The 18,539-nt window shown below is 40.6% G+C and overlaps 1 protein-coding gene across 1 annotated transcript in view; it reads right to left on the bottom strand.

Annotated features, from left to right (window-relative positions):
• The window catches only part of stk32c (serine/threonine kinase 32C), a 108,426-nt gene that overhangs the window by 89,399 nt on the left and 488 nt on the right, over window positions 1-18,539 (bottom strand). The window lies entirely within an intron of this gene.

Genomic DNA, 18,539 nt, shown 5'->3' with positions numbered 1-18,539 from the left:
CACGGTCTGTAGTAGTAGAAGCTGCTGCTGGGACAACCCTACACTCTTTGATATTGAGCATCAAATTGAATGGAATTGAGAGGCCACAGGAGAAGACTGTACTACACAATTTCAGCACATTTTGAATCCAGGATTTCTCGAGCGATCTCGATCTTCCACTGATTTTCTTTGATCTTTATTGATGGGACTCTTTTGAACAGCAGAGGAAAAGCTGCATGTTGTGAAAGGGCGATCGTTAAAGTTTGCTGCATGATTCGTTTCAAGGAGTTCCAGTTATTAGACCGTGCTCAAAAGACGCCTTTGCACAACTTGAAGCGTATTTGGTAGTCTGTGAGAAATATGGGTCACAGATACATTACTTGTTTACACAGATGAGACTACCGCCTCTGAAAGGAGCTCCTTAAAGCTCGGTGTTTTCCTGTTTACTTAGGAGACTTGTATGCAGCAAAAGTTTACTTTAAAACTACTGAAACAAAAAGCAAGTGATCGCCTCCTTCAATTTCAAACTGACACGACAGGGAAGTGCATCCGCAGCCTGCTGAAGGCCACATTTGATGAATCTGTTTACTTAAATCACTATCATCACTGAGCAGCCATCATCATCATTTTCTCCTTGTACACTGGAGTGCTAATACAGCCTAATTGGAGGCTCTCTAAACAGAGCACCTTATGAATATTCACAAGCACAAAGGAGCTCATTGTCTTCGCCGGCGTGACAATTTTAGCCATGGGTCTCAACTGATAATTGGACAAGGATATGGAGGTACATGCAGAGGGCGTGTCCGTGCAACCATGCACTTAATGCCCGCGTTAAGTCAATACTCATACTGTGGGTATGAGTATCGTTTGCTTATCATTTGAGTCTCCTCACATGTGCATTAATTTGTCATGCTTTTCTGATCGTCATCTGCTGAACAGCTTTTATGACAACACAAAAGAGTCACACTGCTAGAAAATGAATGCAGCCATTAAGGCTTTTTTTTTATAGCTCTGTGCGTATGCACGCCTCGCTAATGTGATGAACCTCTATTCAAAAACAACTCCTAGAGCATGTGACTCATACACCATACCTAGTTCCTAAGGTTACTCATCAAATTAAAATGGAATTGACCAGCTGGTACGCTAAAGAAGATCAATGGAGGGAAAGGTCAGGGATGTGCTTGTCAACTGCCAAAGTTTCACTAAGTGTTTCATTATCAGCTGCTAGGAACTACTGTTTCCCTCCCTAAGCAGACATGCCCGCTTACTTCTACATCCATTATTCACCTCCTACATTCTTCTCCCTGACTGGAGAGACTGGTCCGTACATCTGGTGTACCGCGTCTGCCTCCTGAATGTGTCCAGACTTCTGTTCGTTCTGTTTCTCTTGTTTTTTTTTTTTCCCTTTCTTTGATTGCCTTCACGTGAATGAGGCGATTACTCCGAAACCTGTGCACCTTATTCACATTTTCCTCTGAAGAGGGAAAAATACAATAATCTGGTAAATTTTTTCTGTCTAGCCTGCTTTTTGCAGAACAGTCCAATCAATATCCCGTTTACCAGTAGGGATGCTGTGATTTAAGTTTTTCTCCATTGATTTAGACTGTGGAAAGTTTGAAAGTGGCATCAGTGTTTCCCACAGATTTATGGGCTATTTGTGGTATTAGTGGGGGACGGGTGCCAAGAAAAAAAAAAAAAAAAAAATGTACACACTTCCCTAAATGAGTTATTTAAATGTCTGCAGATATTTTATCTGCCTAACAATTTATGACAATAATAACTGAGCAAACGGATCAGCTGCCGCTCTAGTAAGGTTTGTTGGTGGAGACAGTCTCCAGTGTTGGACTGTTTGTTGGAAGTACTGGTTCTGGCCTGTAGCCCCAGAAGTGTCATTTAAATATGACCGCAAAAGAAAGAAGAATAAATTTACTCAAATCTGTGAAGGACAGTCGGAGAGAAAAAAAAAAGATTGTTTTTAAAAAAGAAAATTTTCATTACAGCAAATTAATAAAATCTTGGACAACTTGAGCAAAAACCATGCAGGGAACAATCGCTACAAATAGTTACAGCTTACAGAACAAGACAGAAAACTGTATTTAACCTGCAGCCGGCAAATTAGGTCACTGTTCTGTACCGATACAGATCCAGCTCTATTATCAAAGACAATGCAGTGATAATGCAACTGTAGCATTTAGGCTACTTCTCTTATACAAAGGTGCATCTACAAGAGTATACTTTGAATGTGATATGAAGAACTCGCACAGATGTTGAGTAAATCTTTGTAAATAGAGAGCCATGCTGCAGAGAATCAAAAAGGAGATGTGAATGTGGACTCTCTGCAGGAGGCTGTATCATACATCTTAAGGCAGTCAAGACGAAGAGGGTGCAAGATGAGAACACTTCAGATGATAATTCTGCACTGCAGCATGGGGACTCTCGCATGCACGGCACTGTCACAAAGAAACATCATCTGGACCGTGTGAAAACTTCTGAGGTTACCATGGCAATCAAGCCTTTTGTGTGTGTGTGTGTGTGTGTGTGTGTGTGTGTGTGTGTGTGTGTGTTACGTTACGGTGGTGGCACATCATGTAGTCCCTGCATTGGCATAATTAATTCTGTGTGATTCACAACTCCTGGGCCAGAATCTGCACGTTGTGCATTCATCTCGTCTTCTCTCATTAATAAAACACAGGGAAGGCATTGTGTTAGGTTTACTATCTATATCCAATAATTATGATTATCTGGAGCCAGACCACAAATATAGATTGTCTACACTTTAAGTCAATGTTAGTGTTCTCCTGCAGCATGGAGTCAAGTTTCTACTGTGAAAGGAAAATGGATTTACTGAAAAGCCCTGCATGACTCCTCAAAGGTCATCAGGCCAAAGCAGCATCATGAAACCAGGTAGGCCTCTGTATAACCGCTCAAAGTGAAGTTACTGCAAAACTACAACCACTGCTTCTACAGCTGGATGCCTTTTAAAGCTTAAACTATTCTATAAACGACATTATTGGGATTTTCTGAAGTTCTTTGAGTTCTGAAAACCATGAAGGACAAGCATTTTTACAGAAATTTGCAGATGGATTAATAATGAAAACACTCCGTTTTTACCTTGACATTTAAAAAAAACAACAACTAGATAATTCAGGTTCTATTAAGTGACTCACATAAAATGTTACTGTGGTTGGGATTCTTTGTATTGCGACTGAGCATTAAGGAAACCAACATTTCTTAGCAAAGGTTCTCTTGCATCACAATCCTAAGAGTAAGACTTGCTACCCAACAGCCCCTGGAGCAATGCATTAAGGCAGTTATTTATCACAAGTTCCCGTACAATAATCAGTGAGACATGAAAACAACATGTTCAGAATAACCATTCAAATCAATAGTTAGGGGATTTAGTCCCAAATAAAGGTTTAAAATGCTTCATTTAGGATAAAAATCACAACAGGTTGTAGCTCTGGCATGTATTATTAATATCTCTAGCTGATTCTCCCAAAGCACTGAACAAATGCCATGCCAATTATATATGCAATTTACAATTACGCCTCAGACCAGCAGTAGTGAAAATGATCGCTAAAGCCGCATTCACGCAGGCCTAAAGACCGTCAGAGACCCCATGGTAACCACCAGTCGCAGAATTCACACTTTTCGATAGCAACCGGTGGTTCACGGTTTAGAAAGTAATTCGTTACACTAGTTACTACATCAACTCTGCATTACTCTGTAAAACAAAACCCATTGTCACTTACCGGTTAACAATATAAACCTGGGACTTTGTGATTGCTGAAGAGTATAGTAACATGTTATACCTGCACTTGTTAGTGGAGGGCCACTGACTAGTCTTTACGCATTGGGGTTGCTGCACTACAGTTGCTTTAGTTGCTAGTAGGTTACTCGAGTCACATACTTATTGGCAAAGCTGGAAAATGTTTTCTGGCAAATCAGCATCTTCCATGCAAACTGCCACTGCAGAAATCTAGTGACCTAGCAAGTAACCAAAGTAAGCACAATGTGGATTTAGTGCAGCACCCTGATTACAACAGATTTTAGGGTATTTCCCAGATGAAAGTGTCATGAGCCTCTACTATATGAACCTCAGCAGTGACATTATAACTAGTGTTACATTGTCGGAGGAGCAATATGACTAGGTCCCGTTTGCCTGTGTGGCTGCTGATTGGCTCCTTAGGGCCAGGGATTGTTGACACAACAGAAATCGCCAACTTTCTCCTCTTATTTGTAACTGATCTGGATATGTTAACACCAACTTCATTATTAAAAAAATACTTTTTTTCTTAGTATTTTTACATAACACTTCAGGAAATGTTAAACTTGCCTACACTTTTGAGAAAGTTTCCACTATATTATTAACACTTTGCAAAAGCTGATGTGTGAGTCAGTGTGTAGACAGCTGCTCCCTGCTTCTTGTAACCAGTCCCTATTAAGAGCCGTGTCTCAACAGCCAAGCCCAACCACCATCTCCGTGCTTTTTCAGTGGGACCTAGTTTCACAAACCACTGGGCCGTGACACATTGTGGTGAAGAAATGGACCGCGCTCTGGGGTTAAAATGCCGTACTAACCTTTCGACTGTTAGCAGAGGGATACATTAGAGATCTATTTAAAGCACAGTGGGAAATGGAGTGTAGTGGCGGGATAGGAAGAGGAAGAGCAGTCACAAAGAGCCTCTAAGATAAAGGACAAAAAAATGAGATATGTACTATAAATAGAGCTCTATACTGTCCAGCAGTGTGATTTTTTTTAAGGTAGAGGTACTGATGTAGGAAAAAAGTTAACTACACTCTTTACTTTTAACCCCTGAAAGGTGAAAAGTACACAAAGGGCTGAAAAACGCATGTTCACTTCCTATGCCAGCTGTCCTCACATTAACACATAAATGTATGTGCTTCAGTGGGATGGTGTGATTTCAGGAACTATTTAATATGCAGACATATGTTGCCTGCATGTATTAACTTAAAGAAAGAACCCGTATAAGTATAACTTACAGTGAAACAACAGAAGGCAATGAGATCTTATAAACGAAGGAAAGAAAAGAAACAGCTAAGCACAGACCAACTAATGCCAAACGGTGCTTGAGGTGACTCGTGACATGCATAGCGCCGTATTTAAGGACACGGACACTGTGGCCCAGTTTTTTAGGGTTTTTTTTACCTTAGCAGCTCTGATTTGAGGTTGCGGCACGACACTTCATGCTTTGCCCCAGATACACCTGACTTCTGTAAGTCTTTACAGGTATAGAGGACAGAGCTGTGTATTCAGTTCAACAGTCAGGTGTGCACTCACGTGATGCCCAAACCAGATTTTCTAACTTCAAATAAACGCCTACACCTGTAAGTAGCACTGTGGCTGTTTATGCAAACCTCGGATTTGTGAAGTGAAGCAGGTTTGTTTGCATAAATCCTCCCCCTGGGGTATGTGGGGCAGCTGGAAGGGAGGAGCCAGTGTCAAATTTAATAGTGTCACAATTCGGTGAGAATGAGAAAAGGGATGTGTGTTTTTGGGTGCCACTATAGCAAATCGGTAAATCTGCATGTGTGGAAACAAGCACTAGTAAATGAGAAACGTATTAATTAGGGATAAGAGATTAAGGGAAATATGGTTAAATATGTGGATCAGTGAAGGAGAAACCTGATTTTCAGCCATGTGTTGTGTAAAAGTGTTTCTTAGTGAGCTTTTATAAGAGCACGTGGCACGACAGACCTAAGACACGCAAAGTACTGCTTTGTGCAGCTGGATGAAAGGGAAGATTATTATGTTTAGTGTCCAAAATAATTAAACCCAAAGCCCTTGGGCTTGGGCTTTGGGTTGGGAAGAAATCTGATTACTGACAAACTGCATGTAAACCTGGGTTTTAGAGACATAAACAAGTTCTGATTTTCTGCCTTACCCCAATTTCCCTCAGTAAGTGTATTATGTGTATGCATGCAGTGTGACAAACTCTCTGCCAACACAACTGATCCCAAAACAGCAACACAAAGAAGAAGAGTGACTCTGGGTGGTTTGACAACAAAGAGGCCCACCAAACCACCATGCCCGGTGTCACTTCCTCTGATCTCAATCAGCTACCTAAAAAACTCAGTCTGTAAGAAACGGGTTGCCTTCACAGACTTTGTAAAACGTGCTGACAATGAATTGATGAGGTTTATACTTCTGTTAAAACTCTTTTCTCCACAATAGCCTTTATGTTGTACTAATCTTGTAATATCTCATTGTAGTGGTGGCAGTATTATTTGGCTTGTAAAGTTGTATTCATCTTTAATACATAGAAAAATCCTGATTTCTTGAGCACCAATGTCTTTCAGGTTTCACCAAAACAAGGATCTTTCCAAACCTTAATCAAAGTGCTTTTGGTGTCGAAACCCAGCCACAGACAGGACTGTGAACGCTAACGCTGGTGTCTGTCTTCACCAGTTGTGTCCTCTGTACCACTTCCTGCCAAGAGTTTAGCAGATGGTTTATGTTTTTAGATTTCTAGGGTTTGAAATAAGCAATGGCACGATGGCCCCAGTAAAAAGGGTATTTTAGGCGAGCTGACAGGCCAGTAACTGGCCCGTTTGGTGTGCGTCCACCAATCACAGCTACAAGCTGACCTATGAAGCAAACTGGCTTAAGCAGCTCTCACTAATCAATTATTTCACATTAAGTAAAATAATTTTTCTCACACACTGAACAAAATAATGGATTCATTCAATTTGAAGACAAAAACAAATGGTCTTTTTAATTTAAGCAGCTTTCTTTGAATTTGAATTACCATCCAAAATGAAAAAAGCAAACAAATAAATAAATGTGAACTGAACTAAATGCACCACAGTCTGGAAAAAAGTGAGCTTTTATGGAGATGCAAACGTAATGAAAAGGAACGTGCCAGAAGGCAAAACGAGTCAGTGATTACAAGACAGAACACAGCACAATAATCATCAGATCTTAAATATCCTGGTTTAACAACTGCTGGAGGCCAAAATTGTAACTGAAATTAAAATTTAATTAATTGCATATCAGAAATAAAGGACTCAAGTGAAAGTGTTTCACTTGCATTTGTGAATAATTTTTTTTGATGCATGCAGACAAACTTCAAATGTTTCATTGCCATTTCTAAATTTACTGCACAACTATGAAACTCAAATTCACCATGCACAGTAAACACATCTTTAAACATCACGAAACCAAATTAATTCGTTCCAGAGAGCTCATCCATACAGCTCCTTGATTCCTTTTGTCCTGTCCTCCTGCCCTCAAACCCTTCTCGCCACTTGGCTGCCCTGCCAGAGCCTGGTTCTGTCTGAGGTTTCTTCCTGTTAAAATCTTAAGTCTCATATAAGACATCAGTGAACGCGAAGCTCAAACTCTGGAACAAAGATTATACAGTGGATTTCAGTAGATTCCCAGCTGTGTGTATTCTCACTGAACCTCTGTGTTCAATCTATTATTTTCTGCATTTTCGTACAACTCTGTATTGTTAATGGCCTTAGGCACATTTTCATAGTTTTTACCACTTAGTGAAACATCCTTTTCCAAAGTGTACATGTCTGCTAAGTTGGTTTCACTCTCTGGAATATCAGTACTGCGGTGCTTTTCAAGCACTGCAGCATCAACAGTTTCCTCTGCGGTGGTCTCTGGATCATCCTGAGGCAAGTTTCTAAATAGTTTTCAGCTAAACAGTTTCAAATACTCGAGTAGTTTTTAAATTCTACCACATTACATTGCACTGCAGTAAATATGTATATGTATATAATAAGGTACTTTTATTTGTTTCATTATTATGAGCTACAATGTCATTGAGGACACATGATGACATTTCCACAACAAAACGTGATTTCTGATGTTCTGATTTTTGCATATTTCTCACACTGAAATGTTGCATATCATCAAAGCATTCTGATATTATTATACAATGATAACCTGAAGAAACAGAAAATGCAGTTTTTAAATGGTTATTTCAATTATTACAGGAAGAAATGCTATGCAAACCCACCTGTCCCTATAAGAAAGGCTTAAAAAAACAAAGTAAGCTTTTGCATTATGTGTTCACTAAGCTTCTCTTTGTCCAATATTAACATTTATTTCAAGATCTGAAAAATGATAGTGAAAAATGACAAATATGCATCAGGAAGGAAGAAAATACTTTTTCCAGGGTGCTGTGTGTCTATGCAGGTATGGCAATAGCTGATATTACACAGTGTTTGCAGAAGAGCTATTCCCATTCCACAGGCGGACAAGTAGTCCTGCGCCAGGATGCAGACTGTGGTGTGAGTCTGGAGCCTTGGACTTGAACCTGCTTGGATTGTGTGCGGCCATCCTGCAGACCAGTAAAGAGGACCAAAGTGGAGTGTGTAAAGCAGATGCTTGGAGCTTCTCCCCTGGTTCTTAGTTCAGCTACGGAGTTAGCTATTAATAAACATAGTCTAAAACGTGTCATTGGGTAATAATCCAGTCCATGTAAAATATGAACCACGTTGTAACTTAAAAGAAAATGTTAAAATGTAGGTATAGTTCAAGCCCAGGGTTCCTGCTGGGTCTGTGGATGTCAGAAAAAGCTTACTGCTGTGAGGAGTGTGTGCGCCTGAGGCTGGGACATCTGCTGAACTGGACTTAGTGTGACGTATTACTCCTTGTACACTTAGGACAGACAGTGAAAATGTAGTGTGATGCTTAAAGAAGATTCAGAAGCTTAACTGCACTAATGTGGATTTAGATTTTTAGGTATTTGTATGGTGTGTAGCAGAATAACTGATGGAAAGTTATTCTCTGCTATAACAAATATCTGCTGACCTATTGATTAGCAGGGGTTAAAAATTCTGAAACCAAGCCAGGAAACAACAATTTTACCACAGTTCATGCTTTTTTTCTGCACTCTGATACTCATGTGCACATTTAAGGTCCACAAGGCTGATAAAAGGTGATCGCTGAGGTAACGAGTAATGTTGGATATCTGATTTTATGTCATTCTCTGCTGTTCATGATGATGATATAAAAAACAAACAAACAAGATGTTAAGTTTGTTGTTTCCAAGTGCTGTTGTTAGTAGAGCTGATCACCCGTTGTAATCATGGCCAAAATAGGAAACTATAAACGGTCAAAGCTAACAGATGAGAGCGCTTGAAATGGAAACATTAACAGTGAGCACAAAAGTCACAGCAGCAACCTCTGCATGATAAAACTGAATTGTGAAAATTAATATGGTAATCGTTTTGTCAAAAAATGTTAAATGATATCATCTTAGGCCAAGATGAAATGAATGCCACTGGCACTGACATTTCTACTGTGAAACAGGCTGCGTCTGTGCTTTTGAACTTCATATGGAGCTTTTTAAAAAAAGCCTTTCAAAAACGGCTTTAATCAAAAATATTTCAAGTCACTGAAAGATGAGCTTTACTGATCTCACAAAAGTATTTAAGATGCTTTGCCAAGTTTGTGCTACTGGTCACGAGTTCAGCTACTGGTGAAGGGCAGGATCTGTGCCCCTGTCTGTCTGCAGCACTAATGTTTGAAGTTGTGTGTCATCTGGAGGACGCGACAATGTCGGCATCAGTAGTGTTGCAAATGAGTATTTAAGTAAGGTTATCAGTTTTTTCACAGGTCTACTGAGGTCTACTGTAATGACAAAGAAATTGAACGGTACTATAAGTATGAATTCTGCTAAAATCCCTACCAGCCATCATTAAACTACCAAAACAATAAAGCCTTTTGCTACCAACTACCAAGCATCCGAGCTGGGAGGGGTATGTGTTGCTGGGAGATCAGATCCACTGTACAAACAGGAGTAGCATGCAAAGTCAAAGATAGCTACAGCCATCAAAAAGCTCCAAGTGGAAATCCTTCAAAGAAAACAAAAGTGAGATCCTGTCTTAGTTCCAGTAGTTACAGCTTAAAAAACCCCCCCAAAAAATCAAGCAGTGCTTTTGCTTGAAATGTGATCTAGCTACATTATAATGGATGAAATAACAATTTGGAAAATATCTACCTCTTTATAAAAATCAAGGAGCCATTGAGTTTTGAGTGTTAAATCTTCCACGGTTATTCTTGCAAACTGCATTTGTGCCTCAACAGAATGAAAAGCTTTGCAAGCACAGCAACAGTAATGGAGGCACTTCACGAACAGTCGGCAATCCCCCTGTTGTTGTTGTTGTTGTTGTTAAAGTACTTAACAAAAATTAAAACACGTAAACTTTAAAGAGTTTTTTGCACACATCCAACCACTTTTCCTCCTTAAAACAATGGAAATACACCTGACATAGAAACAATGCTCAGATTATCGGAAAACTGGTTTTAATTGGTTTCCATGGGCAATAACAGTTGAGCTGGCTGCTAAACAGTATGCTGGAACTTAGTCGCTGCACAGATGCCTCACAACAGACACAGTCAAATACAGCACACACACATTGTCTAAGTAATGAATTAAGTAATGGGATTACAAACTACAGAGAGTTTACATCAGTCAGTCTGTCAGGCGACTTGTGTCAACTTTGTGATTTGCGATTTGGTGTGCGGTTGCATGAGCAAGGGCACCGTGGAAATGTACTTAGACTTTCAATAAGGTTTCCCCCAGAATTGGGCGAGAGAGTCCCATTTCTGTCCCATCTTTCATGAATTTAGCACAGCAATCGAAGCAGTGGGAATGAGCTGAATATTGAGCTGAAGTCAAATATTGAACTCCACAGACTCCTGCAAGGGTGCCCAGAGGTAACACTTTCTTGACTTTATTAGATGCTCCTTTTATCAATTCTCGTCTTTCATCTCCCTGTGACAAAGAAGAGCGACTTCGGGGTCAACAACACAGCTCTGTGTACTCGCTCTCCTTGTACAGGTCGGGAAAGAGCAAATTCAGTGTTTAAAAAGAAAGAAAAGAAAAACAGAACGAAAAGACAAAACTGTCAGCCGCTTTGACAGCCCGTTGCATTCCTCTTGTCCTAATCCGTCCTCCCCACACAGACACATACACACACCCCAACAAGGAAGAGAGACCTTTATTCCCCCTGTTGCCACCTCAGCATCAAGCTGAGCTCATCTCTTTGATGACTCCTTGGCTCAGGCAACCGGGCTGCTGCAACTGACATCGCCTGCGCATCACCTGAAGCAAACAAGATTACATAAGACCAGAGCGAGGGACAAAACAAGGCTGCTTTTATGAGCCCGTCTCCTGCAAAGAGGTCTCATCTTTAATGAAAAAGCAACCGTCTGGGAAAAGGTGACATGTAACGTTACAGTATGAGCTTAGAAATCCTTCTTGGTGGAGCCTACTTTGGTAAAAGTGCAAGTGTCAATAAATGAGAGCTGAATTCCAGATATCGTTCATGCCGGCTCATTGTTAACAGCGTCCCGGCCTGGCGAGACGATTAAAGACGCCAAAGCTACTGCTAAACGTATTAGTAACACCAGCAATTTTCCTACTATGACGAGTCAAAACGCTGCGAAAAAGGTCGACTGAGAGCTGTCAACGCGAACAGCAGGTGCAGACAGCCGCACGTAAAAACATTGTTAGATGTGACACGCACAAGCAGTCTGTCATTGTTAACATAAGTGCAGCCAGCTATGCAACTGCAACTAAAAACATAGAAAACAAACAATCAAAAAATAAATAAATAATGTGACAGATTCTATTCATATAGTGTAATAATCTAATCACGTAATGGCAATAAATGTGGTCTAAATTGGTCATTTTTTTCTACACTTAATGGACAACATACTGGGCCGTGTGTACATTACACCCACAGAAGCTTTTATTACATCCCAGTCTAAATCCATAGTTATTTATATGGAGCTGGTTCCCCATTGCAATAGCAGCTCTCACTCTTGGAAAGTCTTTATACAAGATTTCCGAGTGCGTTTGTGGGAATTTTTGTCCATTCTTTCAGATAGCATTTGCGAGGTCAGACGATGATGTAGGCTTGGCTTGCGATCTCTAGTTTTAGTTAGTTTAACAAACTCATCAAACTGCGTTTTTTGCTCTGGAACAGAGTCATCCTGCATCGGCCGTGAATGCCATTGTGATGGCCAAACCCGTGGCCACACTCTAAAGTCGGTAACTTTTGTATTTTCATTCTTCATTTGAACATAGTAATACATTTTAGTTTCCAATAACTTTATTGATTGGTTTGGATACATTTGTTCTATTTGTAAGCGCGCACATTTAGTTTACTTATGTATTCATACTACTTCATTTTTCTTTATTTGCTAGACAAAAGATGGTAGCCAGGGTTTGAAACCATTAAATACAAAGAGGGATAATTGGACCACACCACCACTTCCTACTAAAGGGGAGAATGTGTCTTTTCTTTACTTTAAAAACAATGTATATTTGAGTTTAGGGTTTAATGGGGTTTTTGATTTTCTTCTGTAGTGTTTAGTTTATTAACAAACTAGATTGTACTGCATCGTTTGTGATTTACGATTGTGTTTTGTTTGTTACCCCTCACGTGTCACAATGGTCTGATCAGCCATTATATATACCCTTGTATGTCATTTCATGTTTAGGTCAGTTATGTTTGTTTGTAGCAGTCATTTGGTTTGTTAAGTTTGCAGTCTTTGCCTGAGTTCAGTTTTGTTTCTTTGACCTCTTTTATGAGCTCAACATTTATTACTTTTGTAAATATAATTTTTGGGGGTTAAATAAATGAAAACTATATTTTTCTAATAATTCCTAGGGCTCCTCCTGTTTTTCAACTCGGTCCATCACAGCCATGAAGGCCCTGGAACACAGTTATTATGCTGATGTTAATGCCGGGTTTAGTAATAGGCAATTATTAATTCAGAGAGAGCTGGCGACTTTCCATCAGTGCTCTGTACCTTTACATGGTCTGACACTTTGTAGCTGAGCTGCTGTGGTTCCTGAACCCACTCGACTAATTTTTAGAGATCAGCTTCAAGAAATTAATCAAGCGTAATATTATTCCACTAAACCTAATTTTTTGTTCAGGAATTCGTGGATAACAGCAGTTTTATATTTTTTTATATTTACTTTAAGGAGCTTGCACTCTCTGTTGGATTAGCCATTACAGATACATAAAAAATTATTTTGGGAATTACCAGTAGTGTTAATTTAGGGCAGCTGTGGCATAAACCCTTACACGAGGTGGTGGTGGTGTGATGAATTTGTTAAACACTGCCAGTACAGCTAGTTTGTGACAAATAAATAGCAGAGCTGTGAGTCTTGCAGACTGCTGATGGTAATGCTCGCTCTGCTCTGCAGCCTCAGTGAGTTCTGATTAGATTAACCATCCAACTGCAATCCAAGATGCTGGAGTTTGAGTCCATCTAAGCCTGGGACAAGACATTCACTGGAGGGGCAGCTAAATGAGATGCAGGACAGCCACAGCAAGGAAAAACAGTGAAAAGCTAGTCAGCCGCGACTGGACTTTCAAAATAAGAGCAAGGCGATTGTTGATAAGTAAACTTATGTTAGATGGCATCATTCTCTCAGGAATTTTTTTTTTTTTGTTTTAAATAAAAGCTACAATGAGTTACGTTGGCACCTGTGTGATCCCTTCATTCCACGTTTCCTTGTGAATACATAGTAGTAGTTTGGAAATAAACTGATGTATGCATTTAATGATGGGCAGCCAAAAGAGATTAATTCAATCTGAATACTACATGCTGAACAACGTCCGTGCTCAGCAGTCAGAAGACACTGCAATATGACCAGGACAGTCTTCCCACATCTTGCGTAACTTACTGCTGAGGCCAATTACAGTGGACTGCCACTGTGGCAAGAGGCCAGTAGCTGCAGGCAGCCATGAAGTTGAGTGGAATAAAAAGACAGTGAGAGAAATTGAGAGTCTGCAACAGAGATGAAACAAAGTGAGCGCCTCAGTATTCAGCGCAAATAATCAGCCATCCCTCCCTGCATCTATCTTTATCCTAAACCAAATCTGCTTTCAGCGCCTCGTGCATTTATCCTTGATGGAAAAAGAAGCTACAGACATGCGAGCACGCACGCACACACACACGCACACAAAAAGTTCAGTGTCCACAGAAGTGGAAATTTGCCTGTGGCTTTACATGAATGATCAAACGGATACAACAATATAACACCACCACAAACAGACAACACAATTAAAAGCATGTTCTGCAGTCATAATCACGAACGCAGTTTAAAGACTTTGTAGACGCTCCGGAGCGAAAATAACAAGTTCACCAACTCCGTGCTGACGCTGAACTGAAACAGGCATTTGCCAGTTCTGCACTTTTTCCCTCGAGTACTGTAGCGCATTCACAACAAGTGTCCTCTTTCAAAGCTACTCAACAGACTAGTTGAATGCTCCCAGTTCACACGAGGACTTGGAGAGAGTGAATTGAGTCGTTGTCTAGAGCCTGGCCGGCTGTCAGCTCCTACTGACTCAACAACTTTTAGAGCAATTACCCATTCTTGATGCTGTCGTTCACCTATTATTGTTTCAAACTGATTTGCTTCATTAATTGACTTAAAATCTTTAATATTTCCATGGTGTAGTGGTTAACACATTCACCTAATACAAAAATATCTCTAGTAAAAACCTGCCAAATCAAATATGTCGAGTTATCTGCTGTGGTGACAGTTGTGAATAAGGATTCAGCCAAAAGTAGCTTATTTTACTTAAAGTCTTTGTTTTTCTGATAAACAATGGCTTCAAACTGTCATATTTGGATTCTGAATAACTGACACATTTTTTTTTAATCCAGTAAACAATACAAAAAAAAATATAACACCAGCATGTTTGTGTGACTGTCTACGTCTTGGCTAAATCTAAAGCTGTGATTTTAATGCTTGAGGTGTTGCAGTTTTTTCAACATGCAGACTTTACTTAGCCAAGCCGCCCAGTTATATTAATTCAATTCAGTTCAATTTTATTTATATAGTGTCAAAACACAACAACAGTCATCTCAAGGTGCTTTATATTGTAAATAAATATCCTAAAATAATAGAGAGAAAACCCCGACAATCAGACCACCCCCTGTGTGCAAAAACTCTGAGAGAGTGGGAAAGAAAAACTCCCCTTTAACAGGAAGAAACCTTGAGCAGAACCAACCTGCAGCCATCTGCTGTGGATTTGGGTATTATTGGGTACCCAAATATATTCAACAACTCCTTTGAGTACTTTTACTTTATGCTTTCATCTCTCCAAAACAACTTTCAGCAATCAGTTTACATCTTATTACATCCCATTTTGAAAGTTCAGTAGCTGTTAAACCAGTTAGTCCCAAACATTCAACAGGATCTGAGAGACTCCAGTGTCTTGGGCTATTTATAGCGATGATGTTCAGCTGGCTGGAGAGACACTCTAAGCAGACCCTGCAGCAGGAGGTGAGGAGTACCGCCTCGCCCAGCTTACCAAAGATGAAGAGCATAAGGACTACCAGCTACATTTCAGCTACAGTGGAGCTGGCATTCAACCAGAGCATGAGAGACTCACTGAAGAGAGAGCTCACGAAACTGCTCAGTTATTTATGGTTGATTTAAAAAAGCATGTGCACCTCCTTTCATGGCACACTTTCACACACATCTCCACAGAATATAAATCTGTGAGAAATCCCGTGTCTGAGGCAGGCTCAGCAATTCCCCAAGCTTTATGCCAAGCAGAGATAACTGGGCTGAGGGCGGTATCAATCTTCTCATCTAACTCTTGGCAAGAAACCAAATTATCGCCATTTTCCAAAATGTCAAACTTTTACTTTACAACTTCACGAGCCTAGCAGGTTGGCAAGGACAAGTTTCAAATTTAACAAGTTCTGCATGCTCATGAATAAGAAAGACTGCTCTCAAATGGTGATAAAATGCATGATTAAATGTCTGACGGAGCAGACTCCATCACCATTTCTCCAAACATCGACTTCTCTTATTTTTTCCTCACACTCTCTGCTGTTGTTAAAGAGCATTCGAGCGAGTCGCAAACTAGCAGGATGTGCACCTCAATCAATTCCACAGCCTCCCTTTGCTAATCAAACTACCTGCCAGAAAAGCCCTTCTGGCAGCTACGCTTCGACATCAACCTGACCGCCTGATTATGTTTGCAGCCTTCTGAGCCAAAAGCTGCTCTAATATTACTGCCTAATGTATGCCATATGCTGTTTTCCAAGAAGCCAAAGGGATACTGTTTCTAAGAGACCTGACAGGCAGCAAGAGACATCTAGAGCCTAAGTCAGCATCCAGAAGGCAGCGCATCCTTTGCTCCGTTTGTTATCGAGGCTCGGGGTAAAAAAAAGAGAGCCAGCTGCTTCACGAAGGCGGTGCCGAAACAGCGCTCCGCAAATGTTCAAGGTGATCAGTTTCACATTAACAGTTGTCTCTCTTTAATGCATATGTGCCCTCCACCCACGATGCTTACTGCTCCCTTTGTGCTCAGCAGACGAGTATTTTCATTGCTGCATGAAAAGCGAGCGCGCTCTCAAGCAGATCCCCATAATGACAACATTGTATAATTAACATTGAATGCATCTTTGCCACCTAAGATCAGGCCTCGGTCTACGCTTCTACGCATAATCACAGCGGTGGTGACAAAGCCAGTGATTAAGACCACAGTTGATGGTGGCGGTGATACTCCACCAACTGATTTTTTCCACTGCTGGTGTTTTGTAGGTCAAGCCTAAGTGACACCTGCGTTACACTGATGATGGGAGGATAAAGACGAAGCTGATCTCTAGTTTTTCCCCCTTTTTTCACACTCGGCATGAACAAATCACACATTAACACAGCAACACAGTCTTGAAGAGGTTCTGACCTCAGCCTTAAAGTTTCCCTTTAATCACACAGAAAAGCTAAAGAAAGCCAAACGTGCACAGCCCGCTCAAGAACATCTCTCCTGGCTTTGATTAACTGCTGCGAGTGCGAATGCCGTAGGGCCACTCCAGTAACCACTCCCCTTGATAGTGATCTGAACTACAGCTGGACACTTTTCCTAAAGGCAAGAGCTGTAGACTTAATTGGGTTACCCTTGTGTGCAAAAGGGGAGTACTAACACACACATACACACACACACACAGAGCATATGACCATATCCCTGCAGTGAAATGACCTCATTTACTCAAGTTTTCCGGCCAAATAGTTCTGCAGCAACAGTGGATTTTTTTTCCCCCTCCTGCAGTCCATCATCAGAGATTCAGCAATCCAGTGCTGAGCTTATTGGGCTCTCTTCCAAGAGGCTTATATCCCCATACACTGACAAGACATTACTTAACATTACTTTCCACGCATGACACTATAATCTTGTCTTGATTATGCAATTAGTTCTCCGTCTTTGAACACACAATATTTCCAAAGAGCTCGTTCAGGCATTAAAGTGTTTCCCCGCAGCGTGAGCATGGAGGTATATACTGCGCTTCAGTGGCAAGAGCTGCGTTTTTTTGGAGTGGGGGGGGGGGGGGGGGGGGGGGGGGGGGGTTTGTGCCTTGAGGACTGTGGTTTTAGCGAGGCAACGGACTCTCCAAATCTGTCGCTCTCGCCTTTTGCCTTTATGATCTCGCCGCATATAGCTACAGACACGCGTCTCCCTCTCCCCGCCTCTCCAACGTTAACGTCTGCCCTTTGAAATGGACGGTGAAGAGGAAAAGGTGGAAGTATAAGGAGAGAGACGGAGAGATGCAGCTGGGAAATAGATGCACGTTAAGGGCCAGGTCAGCGTAAAATACTAAAGCACATACATTTGGTCTGAGATTTGGATTTTTACAGCTTAATATCGAGTTTGGTGAATGTGCATTTTCATTTTTTTTGACACTGGTGCTAAAATATAAAGACATTTGTTTAAATCTGTAGGTTTGTTTTGTTTTTTCAAGTGGGCATTATGATTGCTGGAATCCTAGTGAGGGATTTTTTAAGGTCTGACATTTTTCTTTGATGATTATAGTGGACAAACTTCCACACTAAGGATGCCACTCTAGACCAGTGCTGAAGTTAAAGGCGATGAAATGACATACGGCTTAATGTCTTAAATAACTGTAACTGTTCTTAACTTGTATTCAGAGTGAAATTAATTACCCAAAAAAGAGAAAAAAACGAAAATGAAACGGAAAAAAAGACAATTCAGAAGAATCTGATTAATATTTCATTATTTAAAAGTTCCACGCCAGATATCGCGATAATACAATTTAAGCGAGGTTAAAATGCCGACACTGTGAGCTAAAAACAACAAACACAGATAGCCCACAATATTAAAAGAGTGAAACGCCCAGTCCAAGTTATAGTTTGATAGTACTGGTAAGATTCATTTCACCTGCTCGGGGTCTTTCCATGTATATGCACTCAGCATCAGGTCATGTGATGAAAATGTACATTTAATCATCATTATTATTTTTATTATTATCATGATTATTGTTGCTGCTGCCCCCTGTAGTAGAAAGTTTGACTTCAAGCCTTGAAAATTTCCCACATGAACACTGTCTGTTCGCCGTGAGCAGCCAAACTCCGTCTAAACTCCTTTGACAGCGTTTAATTTCCTAACAGGAACTTTGATAACGGAGCCTGTGTGCTGTGCCAAGCGGAGGGATACCGTGAAAAAAATGCCATCGTAAGTGAAACATACACAATAATAAGTTCCAAAGTTGTTAGTGCCACTATTTGCTAGAGATTTGGTGA

This window comes from Neolamprologus brichardi, chromosome 13 (genome assembly GCF_056152115.1).
Source record: "Neolamprologus brichardi isolate AB-2024 chromosome 13, ASM5615211v1, whole genome shotgun sequence".
Classification (NCBI taxonomy): Eukaryota; Metazoa; Chordata; class Actinopteri; order Cichliformes; family Cichlidae; genus Neolamprologus; species Neolamprologus brichardi.
The sequence above is the reverse complement of the archived record's forward strand: the minus strand, read 5'-3'. Positions and strand labels throughout refer to the sequence as shown.